The following is a 22,210-nucleotide window of genomic DNA, read 5'->3' as shown; positions in this document are numbered from 1 at the left end:
TGATAACAGCATTAGCCCCTAACAAGAGAGTCAGGCTGTGTTTTGAAGCTGGACTTTGACTTCTCTCCAGCAATGAAAGTCCTAGATGTCATTTTCTTCTAATAGTAGGCTATTTTGTCCACATTGAAAGTCTGTTGTTTAGTATAGCCGCCTTTATTAATTGTCTCAGCCACTTCTTCTGAGTAACTTGCTGTATCTTCTACATCACTTGCTACTTCACCTTGTGCTTCTATGTTACGGAGGCGACTTCTTTCCTTAAACCTCGTGAACCAACCTCTGTTAGCTTCAGACTTTTCTTCTACAGCTTCCTCACTTCTCTCGGCATTCACAGAATAGAGTAGAGTTAGGACCTTGCTCTGGCATAAGTTTTGGCTTAAGAGAATGTTGTGGCTGGTTTGACCTTCTACCCAGACCACAAACACTTTCTCCATATCAGCAGTAAGGCTGTTTCACTTTCTTATCATTCATGTGTCACTGGAGTAGCACTTTTAATTTCCTTCAGGAACTTTCCTTTGCATTAACAACTTGGCCAACTGTTTCCTGCATAAGACATAGCTTTCAGCTTGCCTTGGCTCTTGACATTCCTTCCTCACTAAGCTTAATCATTTCTAGCTTCTGACTTAAAGTGAGAAACATGTGACTCTTCCTTTCATTTGAACACTTAGAGGCCAGTGTAGGGTTTTTAATTTCAGTATTGTTGTGTCTCAGGGAATAGGGAAGCTTTAGAAGAGGGAGATGGGGAAACAGCTGGTTGGTGGATTGGTCAGAACAGAGCAATGTTTATGAAATTGGTTGTGTTACACGGGCACGATTTGTGATGCCCCCAAATAATATTAACAGCAGAGATTGCTGATCAGAGACCGCCATAACAAGTATAATAATGAAAAAATGGGGACTTCCCTGGCGTCTCAGTGGTAATGAATTCACCTGCCAGTGCGGGAGACATGGGTTTGATCCCTAATTTGGGAAGATCCCACATGCCACGAAGCAGCTAAGCCCCTGGGCTGCAACTATTGAGCCTGTATTCTAGGGCCTGGAACTGCAACTAATGAACCCACGTGCCACAGCTACTGAAACCCACGTGCCCTACAGCCCATGCTCTGCAACAGGAGATGCCACTGTAATGAAAAGCCTGCGTGCCACAACTAGAGACTAGGCCTTGCTCACTGAGACTAGAGGAAGGTGAAGACCAGCACAGCCAAAATAATAAAGAAATAAAATACTGTTGAAAAAAAGGTGAAACTCAATTAAATGAGGTATGTCTATACTTTCTATTTCTTCACGTGTACATTAGCTACCCCCCAATATATTAGGTTCTTCAGTTGTATGAAATTGATCAAAGCAATAAATTTGTTTATTGTCTATGGTGCATCAGTTTTTTTCAACAGAGATCACCAATAAAGCTTGAATTAATTTTTGAAAGAAGAGAAAAGCAGCAGACTGTTTGAATTCAATATATTTAGCAGGTTAAGATCTATTTTGATTAGTTCTCTCTCTCTCTTTTTATTTGTGGTAAAATACACAAAGAAGAATTTATCATCTTAACATTTTATGAGTGTACAGTAGTTCTAAACATATGCACGTTGTTGTGCAACCAATCTCTAGAACTCTTCTTATCTTGAAAAACTGAAACTCAATACCCATTAAACAACTCCTCCCCGTTCCTCTCGTCCCACGGTGCTTGGCAACCACAATTCTACTTTTTGTTTCTAAATTTGACTCTTCTAGGTACCTAACATAAATAAATTATAGAGTATTTGTCCTTTTGTGCATAGCTTATTTTGCTTAGCATAAGCATATGTATTGTAGCATGTATCAGAATTCTGTTCCTTTTCAAGGCTGAGTAATATTCCACTGTATGTATATTTCACATTTTGCTTATTGGTTCACTTGGGTTGCTTCCATCTTCTGGCTGTTGTGAATAATGCTGCTGTGAATATGGGTGTACAATGGTCTCTCTGAGACCTTGCTTTCATTTCTTTTTTTCTTCAGTTTTATTGAGACATAATTGATGTACAGCACGGTGTAAGTTTAAGGTGCACAGCATAATGATTTGATTTACATACGTCATGAAATGATTATCACAGTAAGTTTAGTGAACACCCATCATCTCATGTTTGGTTTGGGCTTCCCTGGTGGCTCACATGGTAAAGAATCAGCCTGCAATGCAGGAGACCCAGGTTTGATCCCTGGGTCAGGAAGATCTCCTGGAGAAGGAAATGACAACTACTCCAGTATTTCTTGCCTGGAAAATCCCATGGACAGAGGAGCCTGGAGGGCTGCGGTCATGGGGTCACAAAGAGTCAAACACAACTGAGTGACTAACACTTTCACTTTCATCACCTCATGTAGACACAAAATTAAAGAAATAGAAAAAAGTTTTTCCTCGAGATGAGAATTCTCAAGATATGCTCTCTTACAACTTTCATACATAATATAAAACATCATTAATTAAATTTTTCCTGTTGTATATTACATCACTAGTACTTAATTATCTTGTAGCCACAAATCTGTACCTTTTGATTACTTTCATCCAGTTCTCCCTCTTTCCCCTTCCTGCCTTGGTAACCACAAAGTTGACCTCTTTTTCTATGAGTTTGTTTGTTTTTGAAGTACAATTGACCTACAACACTATGTTAGTTCCAGTTACCCATCATAGTGATTTAATATTTCTATATATTTCAAAATGATCACCATGCTACGTCTACTTACGATATATCACCATACAAAGATATTTCTTAATTATTGAATATAGTCCCCAGATTGTACATTTCATACCAGAGACTCATTTATTTTACAGCTGAAAGTTTGTACTTCTTAATCTCCCTTACCTATCTCCTTCCTCCCCTAACTCCTCTTCCCTCTGGAAATCACTTATTTGTTCTCTGTACCTGTAATTATGTTTTGTTTATTCATTTGTTTTGTTTTTTAGATTCCAAATATAAATGAAATCATCCTTTTGATCTTTTACATTTTAATTTAATGGCTATCTTTAGAGTTCTGTTTGAATTCCTTTCTCTTTATTATGGTGTGTTTGTTTATTACAGAGTTTTGGTTTATGGTTACCATGAAGTTTTTACACAGTTATGTGTCTATATGGGTTTACCTGGTGGCTCAGTGGTAAAGAATCCACCTGCCAGTGTAGAAGACATGGGTTTGATCCCTGGGTCAAGAAGAACCCTGGAGAAGGAAATGGCAACCCATTCCAGTATTCCTGCCTGGGAAGTCTTATGGACAGAGGAGCCTGGGGAGCTATAGTTCTTGGGATTACAAAAAAGCTGGAGATGACTTAGCTTCTAAACAACAACCACGTGTGTGTGTGTGTGTGTATGATTATTTTAAGTTGCTGATCTCTTAAGTTTAAATGCATTTTAACAACCCTGCATTTTTACTCTCCCCCCCACCCATGTTTGCTGGTTTGAAATCATATTCTATTACATCTTTGTGTTTACCTTAACTACTTACTGTGGATATAGATGATTTTTGTCTTTTAACTTTCCTTCTAGCTTTATCTATAGTTGGTTTATTACACTTACCAATGAGATTTTGCCTCTTGTAATTTTCTTTATTAAAATTTTATTTATTTAGTTTTGACTGTGCTAGGTCTTCACTGCTGCCTGGGCTTTTCTCTAGTTGCATCTAGCGGGGATTACTCTCTAGTTGCAGTGCATAAGCTTCTTATTGTGGTGGCTTCTCTCGTCACAGAGTGCAGGCTCTCGGGCACACGTGTGGGCTCTAGGTTGCAGAGCGGGCTTCTCCGGTTGCGTCCCGTGAGTTTCTCTCTAGTTGTGGTGCAGGGGCTCAGTAATTGTGGCTTGCAGGTTTAGTTGTCTTGCAGCATGTGGAATCTTGGTTCTCTGACTAGGGATTGAACCCACATCCTCTGCATTGGAAGGTGGGTTCTTAACCATGCTAAATGTTTCTATAATGCTGGTTTGGTGGTGCTGAACTCTTAGCTAGCTTTTGTTTGTCAGTAAAACTTCATATTTCTCTATCAAATCTGAATGAAAGCCTTGGGAGGTAAAGTATTCTTGGTTATAGGTTTTTCCATTTCATCATTTAAAATATATTGTGCCACTCCCTCTGGCCTTCAGAATTCTACTGAACAACCTTATGGGAGTTCACCTGTAACTTTTTGCTTTTACATTGCTTATTTTTAATAGTCTCTCTTCTTTATCTTTAGTTTTTGCCATTTTAATTACAGTGTGTTTCCTTGTCATCCTCTTTGGATTGCTCCTTTTGGGATCTTTCTGTTTCCTGGGCCTGAATGTTTGTTTTCTTTTCCAGGTTAGGTAAGTTTTCTGGTATTATATCTTGAAATATGTTCTGTGTCTCTTTTTTCCCACTTTTGCTTCTGGGACCCCTACAATGTGAATGTTAGTATGCTTGATATTGTCTGAAAGGTCTTTCAAGCTGTCTTCATTTGTCTTTTTTCTTTTTAGCTTGAGTGATTTTCACTACTCTGTCTTCCAGCTTGCTGATCCATCCCTCTGTATCATCTAATCTCCTGTTGCTGCCTTCTAGTGTATTTTTTATTTCATTTACTGTATCTTCAGGTCTGTTTGGTTCCTTTTTATATTCTCCAACTCTATGTTAAAAACCTCTAACTTCTGACTCTCTTCATCCAGTCTTCTCCTGAGTTCCTTGAACATCTTTACGATCATTATCTTGAACTCTTTATTGAGTAGATTGCTTATCTCCACTCACTTAGTTCTTCTGGAGATTTAATCTTGTTCCTTCATTTGGAGCATATTCTTCTGTCACCTCATTTTGCCTGATTTGCTGTTTTTATTTTCATATATTTGGTGGATTGGCTTCTTTCCTGATCTTAGAGAAGTGGTCTTTTTCAGGAGATGTCCTATGACAGTAGTGTACTTACCTCTGGTCACCAGAGCTATGTATGTGGCTCCTTCTGTTGTGGTAGGCTATATTGCTATGAGTGGTCTGGTAGGTGTCACTGGCCACCTGTCTAGTTGGTTGCCAGGCCCTGACTTATGCAGAGGCTATCAGCTGCTGGTGGGTAGGGACGGGTCATGAGGGGGCTGGCTGTGGGGCTCCAGGGGTCCTGGGGCTAGTATTGGCACACTGATGGGCAGAACTATATTCCAGGGTGGGTGGTTGCGTAGCAGGGAGTCCTGGATCTATTGTTGGCCTGCTAGTGGGTAGGGTCAGGGCCCCAGGGGTCGTGGGCCTAGTGCCAGCCCACTGATGGGTGGGGGCAGGTTTCTGATATGACTGTGTGTGGGGTCCTGAGTATCTTGAAGCTGGTGTCAGCCTACTAGTAGTGGATTCCTGGGCTGGTGCCTGCCCATTGGTGGGCGAGGCTGTGTCCCAGAGTCTCTGGCTAGCCTGCTGGTAGTTGAGGCTATGTCCCTGCTTGGCTAGCGGCTTGACCTAAGGTGTGCCAGTACTGGTGTGGATAGGCTGGTAGGTGGGGCTGGGTTCCAGGATTAATTAGCTAAAGGCAGGATTCCAAATTGGCGTTTGTCAGCACCACTGTCCGCATGTTGGGACAAGTGCCTCAGAATGGCTTCTGCCAGTGTCTTTGTCCCTAGAATGAGCTCCAGTTACCTCCTGCCTCTCTAGGAGACTCTCCAAGACCATCATTGGGTTTTGACCCAGGCTCTTTATAAATTATTGCTTCTGCTCTGAGTCCCAGAGTGTGTGAGATTTTGTGTGTGCCCTTTAAGAGTGGGATCTCACACGTAAAGGGCTCCCACAGCCTGCTGTCTCTCCCAGATGTAAGTCCCACTGGCTTTCAAAGTCAAATGTTGTGGGGCTTGTTGTCCTGGTGCAGGAACCAGGGCTAGGAACCTGGATGTGAGGCATGGACTCCTCATTCCTTGAGGAGAACCGTGGCAATTGTAATTGTCTTCCCATTTAGGCAATTGTAATTGCCTTCCTGGGGATGTGAGTCTTGACTACACCATATCACCACCCCTCCTACCTATCTTTTCTTCTTTATATCTTTAACTGTAGAAGAAATCTTTTCTGATGGTTTTCCAGTTTTTCTCATCAGTATTTCCTCTACATATAATTGTAATTTTGGTGTACCCATTGGAGGAGGTGAGTTCAAGGTCTTTCATCCTCTTGGGCACTTCTCTTGATTCTTTTGGATACCCAGAAGTGGAATTGCTGGATTGTATGATAGTTCCATTTTTAATTTTTTTTGAGAAATTGCCACACCATTGTCTACAGGGGCTGCACCATTGTATATTCCCACTAGCAGTTCCCATCTCTTCATGTCCTCAGTAACAACTGTAATTTTCTGGGGATTTTTTTTTTTTTAAATTATAGCCATTCTAATGAGTGTTTTTGATTTTCATTGTTTTTGTGCTTTGCATTTTCCTAAAGACTCATGATTTTCAGCATCTTTTCATGTGCTTACTGGCCATTTGTATATCTTCTTTGGAGCAATGTCTATTTGAATCCTTTGTACCCTTTTAAATTGACTGTTGTTAAGTTTTAAGGAGTTCTTTATATATTCTAGATATTAGCTCCATATCAGATAAATGATTTGAAGATATTTTCTCCCATTGTGTGGGTTGCCTTTCACTCTTCTATGTCTTTTGATGCTCAGAATTTCTGTTTTAAAATATTTTATTATTTATTACTTAAGACCTTTAAAAAGAATAATACAGTAAGTATCCTTGTGTCTATTATCCAGCAAATTAAATATTACTAAATAAGTTGAAGGCCCCTGGGTTTTCCCTTCTTGATCACAAATCCCTTGCCATCTCTCAAAGGTAACCAGTAGTGAATTTGATGTTTTGCTGACTAATTTATATTCCAACGTCAGCCTCTTAGTGTATTAGAAGCTTACCATGACAGAGAATACTGCAGAAGTCCTTGGAATGCTGAGATGAGAAGGGTTAATTCTTAGATTTCTTTCTTTCTTTTTTTTTTTTTTTAAGTTGAAAGCCCAGTTTGGCATGCTGTCAAATAGTTTTATGTAACAGGTGCACAGACATATTTTTTGAATGACTATTTGGTACCCATGTACTTTTGATTGAAAATAATTAAAATACCACTATTACATCATTTTGACATGAGTTCTACATATCTTTTGAGTTAGGCTTATTATTTGCTTTGCTAGTGAATAGCCAGCTATGGCAAAGTGAATGTTTCCTTAGAGGTAGTGAAACTGAGGGGCAAACTTGAATTTGGAGCATTTAGCTATAACTGCATACAGTCCATTTAGCTGCCTCTGTTAATTGAGGCTTGTAGGCAGGACAAGCAGAATAAGAGATGTACAAGTGTTACATTCCTAGTTTAAAAAATGAGTTGTAAGTTCTGAAAAAGAGGAGTGATTCTTGTCAGGTCTGACTCTGGTCAAGGACCTGTTGAAACAAATAGTGTGATGTTTACAGGATCGTATGAAGGACCTGACCTCCATTGTAAAGTGAAAATAAGGTTCTTCTCTAGTGAGGCCATAATGAGAGCAGCAACTGCTAGTTCTGCCGCGACTGCCTAAACGTAGTGGCTGTGTGAGGTGGCCGGAGCAGGAAATGATTGCACGACAGTAGGCGTGTCCAGGGAAGGAGTTGTTCTGGCTCTGGCCAAGTGGTTACACAGGTGAGAGTGTCCCTTTAAACATACAAAGACCTGCTGGCTGGAGGAGGAGCAGCTTCCTGAGGATCAGGTGCACATCTGAAGGGATGAGCTCATTCTTCTAACCAGACCTGCTTTAGATGCTGAGTGAATGTTTTCCTAATTGCAAGTCCTGCAGCTGGGAGGATCAGGAAATGGTTGAAGCTTTAGCCACTTTGTAAGTAGGAAAAAAGAAAAAGCAGCAGTTTTGGGACTCTCTGGGAATGTGTGGTTGTGAATGTCAAGGTGAAGGTGCCACATGTGCACGTTTGCTTTTTCTCTAAGTTGAGGATTGCAGCAGTGAAGTGTATCATGGGTTGAGGAAAGCTGTGGTGGTTCTAGGTTTATTCTAGTGATTCTTTTTCAGGTGATTTAATAATTTATTTCCTAGACTGTCTTGTTTTATTTTTCTTCCCTAGGAAATAAAAGTCTTGAGGGCTCCCTTTTAATTAACAAAGATCATTATGGCTTTTTTAAAGCTTTAGTTAGTGGGACTTACTTTGCTTTTTAGTCCACTCTGCTTACTTTCAGAGCTCTATGCCTGATTCTGTTTTACTTTTGGTTTTAATTTACCTATTCAGTTTAAGTAAGCTGCTTTAAAATTAAAGTTGGCTTAAAAGAGAAATATCAATTATTAATTAGTTTTTCTTAAACTTTTTTTCTTTTGAGCTATTTCTCAAAATTCACTCAGAATTAGGGGTGATATATTCTTTACCCAGTTTCCCCCAGTGGTAACATCTTGAAACACTGTAGTGCAGGATCACAACCAGTATACTGACATTGATACAGTGAAGGTGCAGAATATTTTCACCACCATAGGAAACATCATACTTCCCTTTTACAGCTACACCCACTTCCTTTACACCCACCTGCTCCTTAACTCTAGTCAACCAGTAACTGAAAAATCGGTTTTTAAGCAAGAAGTTTTGTCTGCTGTCTTAAGTAGTTTTGTGTTAGAGAGCTACATAGCTTTATGAAAAAGAGCCCTAGATAGACTGCAATAGATTTTGATTCATTGTAGCTCTTTGACCTTGGGTAAATAATTTAAATTTCCTTGTGCTTCAATTCCCCTATATATAGAATAGGATAATGGTATATTAATTTCTTTACAACCTATTTAAAGGGTTTTTGAGAAATTCTAAATGCCTTTTAGAAGTACTGTATCAGTTCAGTTCAGTTCAGTCACTCAGTCGTTTCCGACTCTTTGCAACCCCGTGGACTTTAGCACGCCAGGCCTCCCTGTCCATCACCAACTCCCGGAGTTTGCTCAACTCATGTCCATTGAGTCGGTGATGCCATCCAGCCATCTCATCCTCTGTCGTTCCCTTCTTCTCCTGCCTTCAATCTTTCCCAGCATCAGGGTCTTTTCCAATGAGTCAGTTCTTCGCATCAGATGGCCAAAGTACTGGAGTTTCAGCTTCAGCATCAGTCCTTCCAATGAATATTCAGGACTGATTTCCTTTAGGATGGACTGGTTGGATCTCCTTGCAGTCCAAGGGACTCTCAACAGTCTTCTCCAACACCCAGTTCAAAAGCATCAATTATTTGGCGCTCAGCTTTCTTTATAGTCCAACTCTCACATCCATACATGACCACTGGAATAACTATAGTTTTGACGAGATGGACCTTTCTTGGCAAAGTAATGTCTCTGCTTTTTAATATGCTCTCTAGGTTGGTCATAACTTTTCTTCCAAGGAGCAAGCGTCTTTTAATTTCATGGCTGCAGTCACCATTGGCAGTGATTTTGGAGCCCCCAAAATAGTCTGTCACTGTTTCCCCATCTATTTCCCATGAAGTGATGGGACCAGATGCCATGATCTTAGTTTTCTGAATGTTGAGTTTTAAGCCAACTTTTTCACTCTCCTCTTACACTTTCATCAAGAGGCTCTTTAGTTCTTCTTTGCTTTCTGCCATAAGGGTGGTGAGAAATTCTAAATGTCTTTGAAAGAGAAGTACTGTATAAATTGTTATTAACAGCAAGGACAGTAATTTTCAAACTGGAAAGTATATAGCAAATTCTAAACTAGAAACTAGCCCAGGATAATCATTTTAAAGTGAATTAAAATTTTAAGGCTCAGTTGAATTTCAGATTACTGAATTAACTGGCTGATGATTTCAGAGTCAACGTTGTTAATTTTTGAGAAATCATAAAGACCAGAAAGAAACAACCATCCTGATATCCAAGGAAAAAAGGAAAGTAGTTGGAAAATTGCAGACTTGTAAAATTAATGTTAATCCAGAAAAATTACATAAGTGATCAAACAGATAATACTGAGTATTAACCAAAAAGATTTAGTATAGGTTTGATTATTATAAATAATTTCTTCTTATTTCTAAATTCTGTTACTTCTCTTTAGAACCACTAGGTTATTAGATCAAGAGATTGTTCTAGTTATAGTCATAATGCCAGTTTTCCAGTCTTTCATGATGCATTTGTAGCTGTTATATAGTAAAATATGGTTTGGTTGATTGACTAAATGAATGTGTAGAAAGACTGAATAACTGTACCCACTTAGACTCTTGATTTCACCAGGAAAAGTCTCTGGTGAATTTTCTTTGGACCTTGGATAGAGTAAAAAAAAAATTAAAACATGTTAATCAGATATGTAAGTATTGCAAAGATGCAGGAATAGTTAATTTGACAGATGATGAATATAGCTTGAAAAATTATACCCATAAGGTGAAATTATGGGGTCAAACTGAAATTAAATTTAGCAGGTATAAGTCCTTTGTTTAAATTCAAAACCTCAAATGCACAGTAACAGGATGAGGAAGAGCTGGTTGGGCAGTGGTTCATGTGAAAAATAACTGGGAATTTTGGTTAATCACGAATGTAGCAGTAATTGACTAGGTAATATGGCTGCTAAAAACGCCATTAGCTGTGTTACAAGTTTATCCAGGTCACAAAACTATTGGTTTCAATATGTTTTTGTACTAGTTTGGAAACACATTTTGCATATTGGTTTAAGTGTACACTGACAAAGTTGAGAGCATTTTAAGGAAGCCAGACTAGAGCAAAAATGGTCTGAATTCCATTTATGTAGGAAACTGTTGGGATTTGGGTATTGAGAAATTGTAAAATAATTTAAAACAGTTATTTAAATTTTATGCCATTTAAAATGGAAAAAATATATAATACCACGTTCCCACCTTTCAGAATTAACTACTATTAACATTTACTTTTCTTCTTTCCTTCTTAGAAATAAAACGATAGAGATAAAACCAAGGCCCTTTTCCTCTTTCTCCCTACAAGGAAGTTTATCTTATTTTTATCAAAGTAACCTATGTTCATAGTTTAAAAAATTTGAATAGTTTATATGCATAGAAGAAAGAATAACAGTTATCCCCTCTCACAGTGGCAACCACAATCAGCTGTCTTAAATATTTGTAATAGTATACTTATAGCAATGACTTTTAAAAGCTATTAAATCTATAAAAAGTGTTTAATATGAGGGACATGAGGTGTTGGCACTTTTAAACACATAGATGTCTTCTCCCTTATATTTTTAACATAGTTACATATTTTGTGGGTGAAATCATTGTTGTTTATATTATACAGATATTGAACCTGGGCTACATACTCTGATGATAATGTTTTCCTTACATGGCTTTTAATTTTCCTTAGACATAATGGCCTTGCTTTTTTCTTTTTCTTTTTGACTGCACTGGGTCTTCATTGCTTTGTCCAGTTGCAGCGAGCAGGGCCTTCTCCATAGTTGTGAGCTCCTCATTGTAGGGACTTCTCTGTTTCTGAGCACAGGCTCAGTAGTTGAGGCTCGAGGGCTCTAGAGTGTGGTCTCAGCAGTTGTGGTACATGAGCTTAGTTGTTTCGCAGTATGTAGAATCTTCCTGGACAGGGATCGAGCCCATGTCCCGTGCATTGGCAGGTGGATTCTTATCCACTGCGCCACCAGGGAAGTCCTGCCTTGCTTTTTCCATTTGATTGGTTTTCAAAGTTCTGATCACTGTTATCTCATTCCAAGACTTGTAGAGGACTTCCCTGATGGCTCAGATGGTAAAGCGTCTGCCTACAATGCGGGAGGCCTGGGTACAGTCCCTGGGTTGGGAACATCTCCTGGAGAAGGAAATGGCAACCCACTCCAGTATTCTTGCCTGAAAAATCCATGGACGGAGGAACCTGGTAGACTATAGTCCACGGGGTTGCAAAGAGTCGGACACGATTGTGCTGGTAGGCTAAGACTCATAGATAGGATCTAAAACTTGACTCCATTCATTCAAATTCAGTAAATAAGTTTTCAATCTTTTTCCCCCCTCAGAAATCTACCTTGTATATTCCATTTTAAAAATTATATATAGCATTAAATCTTAAGACTATATCACATTGTATTTATCCATTCTCCTTTGATGAACATTTAAATTGTTTTCAGTTTTCGTCTATTTTAAAAAATATACACATATGGGAATTTTCCTAGGCTACAATGAGAAGTGAAATTGCTAGTTATCTGTTGCTGCATAACAAATTACCTCAAAATTTTGCAACTTAAAACAACACATATTTGTTATCTCTGTTTCTGTGAGTCAGGTATCAAGGTGTATCTCTCATAGGCTTTCATCAAGTTGTTAACAGGGGCTTTGATTTCATGTGAGGATTCAACTGGGGGAGGATCACATTCCAGGTTCTACCTCTCATGTGGCATGATTCGGTTGCTCACAGGTTAATTGATTGAGGACCTTAGTTGTTTACTAGCTTGTTGGCTGAAGCATCCTTCAGTTCCTTGCCTTGTGGGAGTCTCCATACAACATGGCAGCTGACTTCCATGACAGTGAAGAAGATGGAAGCCAGAGTCTATAACCTAATCCTGGAAATGACATCCCATCACCTTTGCTGTATTCTGTTCATTAGAAGCAAGTTACCAGATCCAGCCCATAGACTAAGAGTGGGGATTATATGAGGGGGTGAATAAAGTTGTATACTGCTTTGAGTCATGGCTGTAGTAGAGTATTTAGCTTGGAAAGAGATGATTAAGGGAACGCATGAGTTTTGTCTTCTAAATTTGAAAGGCTTGTACGCATGCATGCTAATAAGTCTCTTCAGTCGTGTCTCACTCTTTCTGAAGCCCGCCAGGCTCCTCTGTCCATGGGGATTCTCCAGGCAAGAACATCAGAATGGATTGCAATGCCTTTTTCAGGGGATCTTCTCCACCCAGGATTGAACCTATGTCTCTTATGTCTCTTGCGTTGGCAGGAGGGTTTTTTACCAGTCGCAACACCTGGGAAGCCCAAAAGGCTTACATAAAGAGGAAACAGAAGATCTGTTTTTGATCAGAGATTAAACTAAGAACAGTAGATGGAAATTAAAATGTATGGCCTTATAGGATAATGTAATTTCTGTTCTTGAACATATTCTGATAGAAGGTAGGTGACCACTTGTAAAAAGGATTATTAAAAAGTTTCTTGCATTAGGTTAGAAACTTAACTGTATGCTCTCTAAAGATTATTTTTACTCTAAGATTTTGTGATTATAAATAGGTGAGTTTTAAACTGTTAGTGTTTGAGTAGTTTATTAATCACTACTCAGGAAGAAGTATATAGGATTACATGTGTATTTGCATATATGAGGCTTCATTTAGAAGATCTAGGTTAAAAAGTTCAGAGGAGAGCTATAAATTTACACTTTTAATTATTGATTAATTATTACTGTTCTTATCCTGTTTTTATATTCCTTTGGCTACCATGAAATGTTTACTGATACAATTCTTATTTTAAAATAATAGCAGTAACTCAGTTTTTTTCTTCTAACGAAAGTCTTTTTATTGTAAAAAATAGAAAATACAAACAAGGAAAAAATTAAGAAGTAAATATCCTATAATCTTCACACCCAAAGATTATACTAGTAATAACTATATTAACACCATGGTATAATGGTATATTGGAGAAGGCAGTGGCACCCTACTCTAGTACTCTTGCCTGGAAAATCCCATGGACAGAGGAGCCTGGTAGGCTGCAGTCCATGGGGTCGCTGAGGGTTGGAAACGACTAAGCGACTTCACTTTCGCTTTTCACTTTCATGCATTGGAGAAGGAAATGGCAACCTACTCCAGTGTTCTTGCCTGGAGAAGAATCCCAGGGACGGGGGAGCCTGGTGGGCTGCTGTCTATGGGGTCGCACAGAGTTGGACACGACTGAAGTGACTTAGGAGCAGCAGCAGCAGCATAATGGTATATGGGGCTTCCCTGGTGGCTCAATGGTGAAGAATCTGCCTGCAGTGCAGAAGATGCAGGAAGCTTGGGTTTGATCCCTGGGTCAGGAAGATCCCCTGGAGGTGGAAATGGCAACCCACTTCAGTATTCTTGCCTGGAGAATCCCCTGAACAGAGGAGCCTGGCAGGTTACAGTCCATGGGGTTGCAAAGAGTTGGACGTTACTGAAACGACTGAGCTCGCACACATAATGATATATAATCTCTGTGCCCTGTTAATTTTGTGTACACAGATACACACACACTTTCCTTATTTGTGGTACTATGTTCTATAGTATCATTGCAAATGCTGAATTAATGAATACTGAATTACTGCTCCTAGGGGAATTACAGGGTTAGATTCCTCTGAGCTGCTGGTTCCATTTTTGTTAACTAATCAACATGTAACCTTGTTTTATGTGTGTTTTTGTTAAGACACATTATTTAATATATATTATTGATTCATTAACATTGAACTCATGGTAAATAGCACTGTAATTTATGCCTGAATGAACCTTATCTAACAAATGTATTCTCTAGAAGGCACATCACAGCCTTCTTGCACTTAGAAACAGTAGACAGCACTTCTGCACGACACTTGGGAGTCATTTTAAACAGTGAAATCACTGACCAAAAGCACAAAAATGTGAAGACTATTGCACTAAATAAGCCACTAAAAGGACACTGGTTTATAGTTTGAAATCTGAAACCAGAAGGCTGCATATCTCCCCAGCCTTGGACCTCAACTGGTAATGTACACATCAGGCAACTCAAATTTTTCATCATCTGCATTCACATGTCCGTGAGTGACCGAGAAAATGTTGCAGGTCTTGATTTTGAGGTTACAGATGAATTTTAGTGAGTAGGAAAATTTACCTATGAGGAATCCATGTAATAAGGATTGACTCTGTGTGTGTGTGTGTGGTAGCTTTTGTTTTCCATTTTGCTTAGTTTTATAAAACTGAACAGTTTTGAAAATACTGTTATAACCTGCCCTTTTCACCTAACCTTCTAACCATTTGTTCCTTCAGCAAGTTATTTATGTGTGCCCACTATGTGTCTACATGGTGTACTAGACTCTGAAGATTTGTTGTTGTTCAGTCACCAAGTTGTGTCCGACTCTTTGTGACCCCATGGACTGCAGCATTACAGGCTTCCCTGTCCCTCACCATCTCCTGGAGTCTGCCCACGTTCATATCCGTTGAATTAGTGATGCCATCCAACCATCTCATCCTCTCTTGCCCCCTTCTCCTTCTACCTTCAGTCTTTCCCAGCATCAGGGTCTTTTTCCAATGAATCAGCTGTTCACAACAGGTGGCCAAAGTATTGGAGCTTCGGCTTCAGCATCAGTCCTTGCAATGAGTATTCAGGGTTGATTTCCTTTAAGACTGACTTGTTTGATCTTGCTGTTCAAGGGACTCTCTGAAGATACAGTAGCAAGTAAGATAAACAAAGTCCCTGCCTTTTGGAGCTTGTGTTCTAATGGGAAAGGCAGATAATGAGAAATGCCTGGTAGTGATAAATGCAATTAAAAAAAATAAAGCAGGGTAAGGAGATAGGTGTTTGATAATTTTATTTCATTATTTTAATTTAATACACTTTTTTACTGATTTTATTGGTAGTTGGCAATTTTAATTAATTTTACTGAAGTATAGTTCAATAAATTGGTTTACAATGTTGTGTTTCTGGTGTACAGCAAAGTAATTCAGTTATATATATATATCATTTATACATATGAAGTATATAGTTATATACAATTATAAATGTAATAACTATATTTAAATATATATAATATAATTATTAACATTTTAAAATTATTTTTGTCTGTGCTGGGTCTTGGTTGCCACATGTGGGCTTTTTTCTGGTTGCAGTGAGTGGAGGCTAGTCTCTCATTGTGGTGCACTGAGTTCTCTTGTTGCAGAACACAGACTCTAGGGCGTGCAGGCTTCAATTGTTGCAGTGCATAGGCTCCAGAGTTTGGGCTCAGTAGTTGTGGCCTACGGGCTCAGCTGTGGGGGTCTTTCTAGACCAGGGATCGAACCCACTGAATTAGCAGGTGAATGCTTATCATCACTGAACCACCAGGGAAGCCCAAGGAGGGTACCGTGTAAATAGAGACCTAATTGAAGCAAAGTAGTGGCCTATGCAAAGAGCTGGGGAATGGGCATTCAATGGAGAGAGATTCACGGTGGAAAAGCCTTGAGGTGGGAACTAGCGTGTCATTTTCTGAAAAATGATGGGGTGGGCAGAGAGCAGTAAAGATGAAATTGTTGAGAGAAGTAGGGACTAAATCATGAGGGATTTAAGATTAAGGATCCATGGGCTTCCCTGGTGGTCCAGTGGCTAAGAGTCCCTTGAAATGCAGGGAATGCTGATTGGGTCTCTAATTGGGGGTCTAAGATCCCACTTGCTGAGGAGCAACTAAGCCCACATGCCGCCACTGCAGAGTCTTCCTCAGACCATAACAAAAGATCCCACATGCTGCAACTAAGACTGGAAGCAGCCAAATAAGTAAGTAAGTAAATAAGATTAGAAATCTGGATTTCATTCAGAATGTAATGGGAACTCACTGGAGTGTTTTATGTGGAATAATAATATTGATTTTTTAAAAAAGATTATTCTGGTTGCTGTGTGAAGAAGTGATTGTCATGGAAGCAAGGACAGCACATACTGGCTATTGCAGTATTCTATGCAATAAACATAGGTGACTTTGTCTAGGATGGTAGCAGTGTAGGTGGTAAGAAGGGATAAGTTTTGAGAGTAACATCAATAAGATTTGCTGATGGACTGGTGAGGTGTCAGGAAAGAAAGGAGTCAAGCATGACTCCAGTTTTGCCCTAAAGAAGTGAGTGAATGGTAGAGCTTTTTACTATGATAGGGAAGACTGGAGGAGCTGATTGGGGTATATATGGTAAGAATCAAGATTTTTTTTCTTTGGGGTGTGTTAGGTTTGAAATACCTAGTAGACATCCAGGGGGTAATGTTCAGTAGGAAGTTGAATATACAAGTGTGGACCTCAGGGGAAGAGATTGGAGCTGGAGATAAAAAGAATGGTGATTATATCTCCATTTCAATAAATATTTATCTACAACATAAGTTTTTCGTGGTTGATTCATGTTCCATTGTATTGATGTCTGCTATCCTTTGTGATGAATAACTTTGTAAATTCTTATTTTAAGTGAATTCCTCTTGGGTATTTGCAATACAGTTCTGACATTAACTAACCAGAGTTAGCTTAACGTTCTCATGTTAAGGGCACAGTTTCTCATAAGACTATCTGAACTTTGGACTCCAAGTGCAGGTTCAGGAGTCTCCAAGATACTTGCATCTCTGATCAATCAGATATAAATTCAAGAGTTCCCCTGATTCTCTCAGGTTTGATCATTTGGTGGAGCAACTCACAGAACTCGTGAAAATGCTGTCCTTATGATTACAGTTTGTTTTTGTTTTGGCTGTGCCATGCAGCTTGTAAGATCTTAGGTCCCCAACTAGGGATTGATCCTGGGCTCTGGCAGTGAAAGAGCTGAGTCCTAACCACTGGACCACCAGGGAATTCCTGATTACGGTTTTATTATAGTGAAAAGTTACAATTTGAACCAGCAAAAGGAAGAGATACATAGGATAAGTCTGGGAGGATCCCCAAAGCAAAGCTTCTGTATCTTCAGGATGTGTCACCCTTCTCACACATGGATGAGTGTTATCAACCAGGGAAGTTCACCAACTCAGTGTTCAGAGTTTTTCCTGGGACTCCGTTATATAGATATGATTGATTGAATCGTTGGCCTGTGTGATTGAACTCAGTCTCCAGCCTCCCCCTCTATTTCCCAGAGGTCTGTCTGAGATCATGTGACTCAAAGCCCCAACCTTCTAACCACACAGTACTTGGGCTTTCCAGTACTGCCAGTCCCTATCCTGAAACTATCAAGGGGCCCACTATGAGTCACCTGGTTAGTGTTAATTCAGTGTGACTGGAAGGGCCCAACATGAATAACAGAGATACTTGTATCATTTGAGAAATTCTGAAGGTTTAGAATCTTCCCTGTCAAGAACCAGAGACAAAAATTAGATTCTTATTATACAACTGTATTAAAACCCAGTTCAGATATTACTTTCCAAGGTTATAGTTCTTTTTTTCTCTCATTAGACAGTGATCATTTAGAAGGTCCTCTGATTTTAGTCATATTTGCATTTCTAACATTAGCACTATATCTGGCTTGGAATTTTCCAGACCAGAATACTGGAGTGGGTAGCCTTTCCCTTTTCCAGGGGATCTTCCCAGCCCAGGGATTGAACCTAGGTCTCCCAAATTGCAAGTGGATTCTTGACCAGCTGAGCTACAAGTGAAGCCCGTGAATACTGGAGTGGGTAGCCTATCCCTTCTCCAGGGGATCTTCTCGACCCAGGAATTGAACCGGGGTCTCCGAAGTTGCAGGCTGATTCTTTACCAACTGGGCTATGAGGGAAGCATATAATAGATGCTCAGTAAGTATTTAATGAACTAAAATATTTTAAGAAATAATTTGTGGGTAGATGGGAGGTTCAAAATTTCTTTGTAGAGTTGCTTTGAGATCAAATAAATAGTCTTCACTTCTTTTTGCTTCATTCATCTTCATTTGCTGTTATTTAAATATTTTATGCTTTTATGTAGATATCAAATTTACATGATAAATAACAAGGAAATTTCTCTTTTTAAAGTGAATTCATCAGGGACTTCTCTGGTGGTCCAGTGGTTAAGACTGCATGCTTCTAATGCAGGGGGCAGTGGTTTGATCCCTGGTTGGGGAATTGATGCTTTTGGACTGTGGTGTTGGAGAAGACTCTTGAGAGTCCCTTGGACTGCAAGGAGATCCAACCAGTCCATTCTGAAGGAGATCAACCCTGGGATTTCTTTGGAAGGAATGATGCTAAAGCGGAAACTCCAGTGGCCACCTCATGTGAAGAGTTGACTCATTGGAAAAGACTTTGATCCTGGGAGGGATTGGGGGCAGGAGGAGAAGGGGATGACTGAGGATGAGATGGCTGGATGGCATCACTGACTCGATGGACGCGAGTTTGAGTGAACTCTGGGAGTTGGTGATGGACAGGGAGGCCTGGCGTGCTGCGATTCATGGGGTTGCAAAGAGTCGGATACGACTGAGCAACTGAACTGAACTGAACTGAACTGGGGAATTAAAATCCCACATGCCATGTGGCCAAAAATAAATAAATATTTTTAAAAAGAAAGAAAAATAAAATTTGCAATTAAAAAAAATTTAGCAGTTCTTTAGATAGCAACCTTTTCTTTTCTTTAACTGAAGTATAGTTGACTTACAATGTTGTGTTAATTTCTACTGTACAACAAAGTGATTCAGTTATGTATATACTTTAAAAATTCTTTTCCATTATGGTTTATCTCAGGATATTGAATATAGTTCCCTGTGCTATACAGTAGGACCTTGTTATCTGTCCTATATGTGATAACTTGCATCTGCTAACCCCAAACTCCCAGTTCATTCTTCTACCACCCCTCCACCCCCTTGCCAACCATAGTCTGTTCTCTATGTCTGTGAGTCCCATTTTATGGATGGGTTCATTTGTGTCAGATTTTATTTTACTTACATAGTTTTAAAAATTGAGCTTTCCTGGAATTCTTCCTTCCTTCATTTCTGGCTGCATTGGGTCTTAGTTGCAGTATGCAGGATCTTTGTTGCTGCACCCAGGATCTTTTGTTGCATTTCACAGTTTTCTAATTGTGGGCTCATGGAGGCTAAGTTGCCCCACAGCGTGAGGGTTCTTAGTTCCCCAGCAAGGGATTTAACCCTGGCCCCCTGGTTGGAAGCACAGTGTCTTAACCACTGGACCACCCGGGAAGTCCCTTCCTTGATTTCTTTAGTGACTCATGGGTTTTTTGGGCTTCCCAGGTGCCTCAGAGGTAAAGAAACTGCCTTCCAATGCACGAGACTTGAGTTTGATATCTGGGTTGGGAAAATCCCCTGGAGAAGGAAATGGCAACGCACTTCAGTATTCTTGTCTGGGAATTCTCATGGACAGAGGAGTCTATTGTTTAGCCTCCACATGTTTGTATGTGTTTGTATTGTTTATCTCTGCTCCATTTAGTTCCTTTTCTGAGGTTTTATCTTGTTCCTTGTTTAGAACATATTCCTCTGTCTTCTTATTTTGCCTAATTCTCTGTTTATTTCTGTTATTAGGTAGGTTGTTTAAGTTTCCTGAACTTGGAGAAATGACCTTATACAGAGACTTCCTATGAGGCCCAGCAGCAAATTCCTCTCTGGTCACTGGGCTGTATGCCCTAAGGGTATCCCCTGTGTGGGCTGCATGGGGCCATTGTATAGTTGTGGTTGGGTGACTACTGTAGCCAGTAGGTGGGTCTGGCTCCAGGCGCAGTTGGCTGCCAGCCCAGTGGTGGACAGGACTGAATTCTGGCGTGGCTGGCTGCATGGTCCAGGGTTCCCTTGTTTGGTGCTGACCTGCTGGTATGGGCAGGGCTGTGTCTTGGAATGACTGGCTATGTGGCTCAGGGTGTCCCAGTGCTGCTTTTGGCTCGCTGGTGGGCAGGGCTGGGTTCTGGGGCTGGTGTCAGTCTGCTGGTGGGTAAGTAAGCCTCCAGTGCTAAAGGATAGAGTGAAGTGAAGTAAAAGTTGCTCAGTTGTGTCCGACTCTTTGCAACCCCATGGACTATACAGTCCATGGAATTCTCCAGGCCAAAATACTGGAGTGGGTAGCCTTTCCCTTCTTTAGAGGATCATCCCAACCCAGGGATCGAACCCAGGTCTCTGCATTGCAGGAGGCTTCTTTACCAGCTGAGTTGTAAGGGAAGCCCAAGAATACTGGAGTGGATAGCCTATCCCTTCTCCAGCAGACTTCTCAACCCAGGAATTGAACTGGGGTCTCCTGCATTGCAGGCAGATTCTTGACCAATAGAGCTATCAGGGAAGCCCAAGGGATAGAGGGAGGACTCCAAAATGATAATTGTTAACACTAGTATCCTTGCGGTAGAACAAACTCCAAAAAAATGGCTATTGCCAGTGTTTGTGTTTCCAGGATGAGCTCCAGTTATCTTCCTACCTCTGCAGAAGGCTCTGCAGGATCAGCAAGTTGTCTGACCCAGGCTTCTTTCAAATTACTGCCCCTGTACTGGAATTCAGAGCATGTGAGATTTTTTTGCATGTCAAGAGTAGAATCTCTGTTTCTACAGCCTCTGGCTGTTTCCTTTGCAAGCTCCTCTAGCCCTCACAGCCAGATGTTCTGGGGATATCATCTTCCTGGTGCAAGACCCCAACTGAGGAGCCCAGTGTGGGGCTCGGAACTCTCGTTCCTTAGGGAAGACCTCTGCAGCTGTGATTATCGTCCGGTTTGTGTGTTGCCCACCAGAGTGTCTTTACTGCATCTCTGTGCCTTCTGCCCTTCTGCTGTGGTTCCTTAGTTATACTTTTAGTTATGGAAGATATTTTCGCCAGTATTCAGGTCATTCTCATAGATATTCTGTAAATTGTAATTTTGATGTGCCTGTGGGAGAAGGGGGCTTCCCTGATAGCTCAGCTGGTAAAGAATCTGCCTGCAATGCAGGAGACCTGGGTTCGATCCCTGGATTGGGAAGATCCCCTGGAGAAGGGAAGAGCTACCCACTCCAGTATTCTGGTGGGAGAACGTGAGCTCAGGGTCTCCCTGCTTCAGCATCACACCTCCATACTGTACTCTTTGGAGTATAGTTTTTTTCTTTTTAAAATTTCTTTTTTCGTTTTTTTGTTTCCTAGTCTCGGTATGTGAGGTTTTAGTTTCCTGACAAGGGATTGAACCCAGGCCCTCAACAGTAAAGCGTGGAGTTCTAACCACTCGACCACCAGGAATTCCCCAGGAGTACTTTTCTTTATATCAGTGTGGACTCGTAGGTATTTATTTTACACTTCGGGTTAATCCAGTACTAATTTTTTTTCCCCCTCATATTGTTTCAGATTTGGCCATTGGGAACTCCTTTGGTTGTCTCCTATGTACCTTTGATATGCCTCTGTCAATTTAGGATTTTTGTTTTCTTTTTGTCTTCAGCATTTCTTTACTTTTGGACATTACAGGATGCTCCAGGCTCATCTCATGTGTTTCCTCTTCCAGGCCTAAAATCATACATTTCTCCGAGGAACCTTGGATTCTTTTATTGGAGAACAGGTTTTGAAACCAAGGTATCAAGTCTGTAGGACTTCGCTGGTGGTCCAGTGGTTAAGGCTCTGAGCTTCCGCTGCAGGGAGCATTGGTTTGGTTCCTGGTTGGGGAACCAAGATCTCACATCCTGCCCATGGCGTGGCCGAAAAGTTAAGGGGAAAAAAAACAATGACTAAGGTCTAGGTGTGCTTGTTGCAACTGGGATGTCATTGGTTCTAAGCATTCTCAGCTGATAGAGCAAATAAATATATGGGTATATGTGCTTGTG

General features: G+C 40.3%; 1 protein-coding gene and 1 pseudogene across 14 annotated transcripts in view; one reads left to right on the top strand and one right to left on the bottom strand.

Moving 5' to 3' along the window:
- USP54 (ubiquitin specific peptidase 54) overlaps positions 1–22,210 on the top strand; it is a 130,166-nt gene that overhangs the window by 21,096 nt on the left and 86,860 nt on the right. For 3 of the 14 annotated variants that reach the window (XM_069572083.1, XM_069572081.1, XM_069572075.1), the window contains exon 1: positions 7,535–7,768. The exons of the other annotated variants lie outside the window; for them this stretch is intronic. The gene's annotated coding sequence lies outside the window, so the exon portion shown is untranslated. Of the gene's footprint in view, positions 1–7,534; positions 7,769–22,210 lie in introns of those variants that run through there. 14 annotated transcript variants of the gene reach the window in all.
- Positions 12–5,880, bottom strand: LOC138429944 (tigger transposable element-derived protein 1-like; annotated as a pseudogene).

The sequence above is a fragment of the Ovis canadensis genome, chromosome 25 (genome assembly GCF_042477335.2).
Source record: "Ovis canadensis isolate MfBH-ARS-UI-01 breed Bighorn chromosome 25, ARS-UI_OviCan_v2, whole genome shotgun sequence".
Lineage (NCBI taxonomy): Eukaryota > Metazoa > Chordata > Mammalia > Artiodactyla > Bovidae > Ovis > Ovis canadensis.
This window is presented reverse-complemented; position numbering and strand designations above follow the sequence as displayed.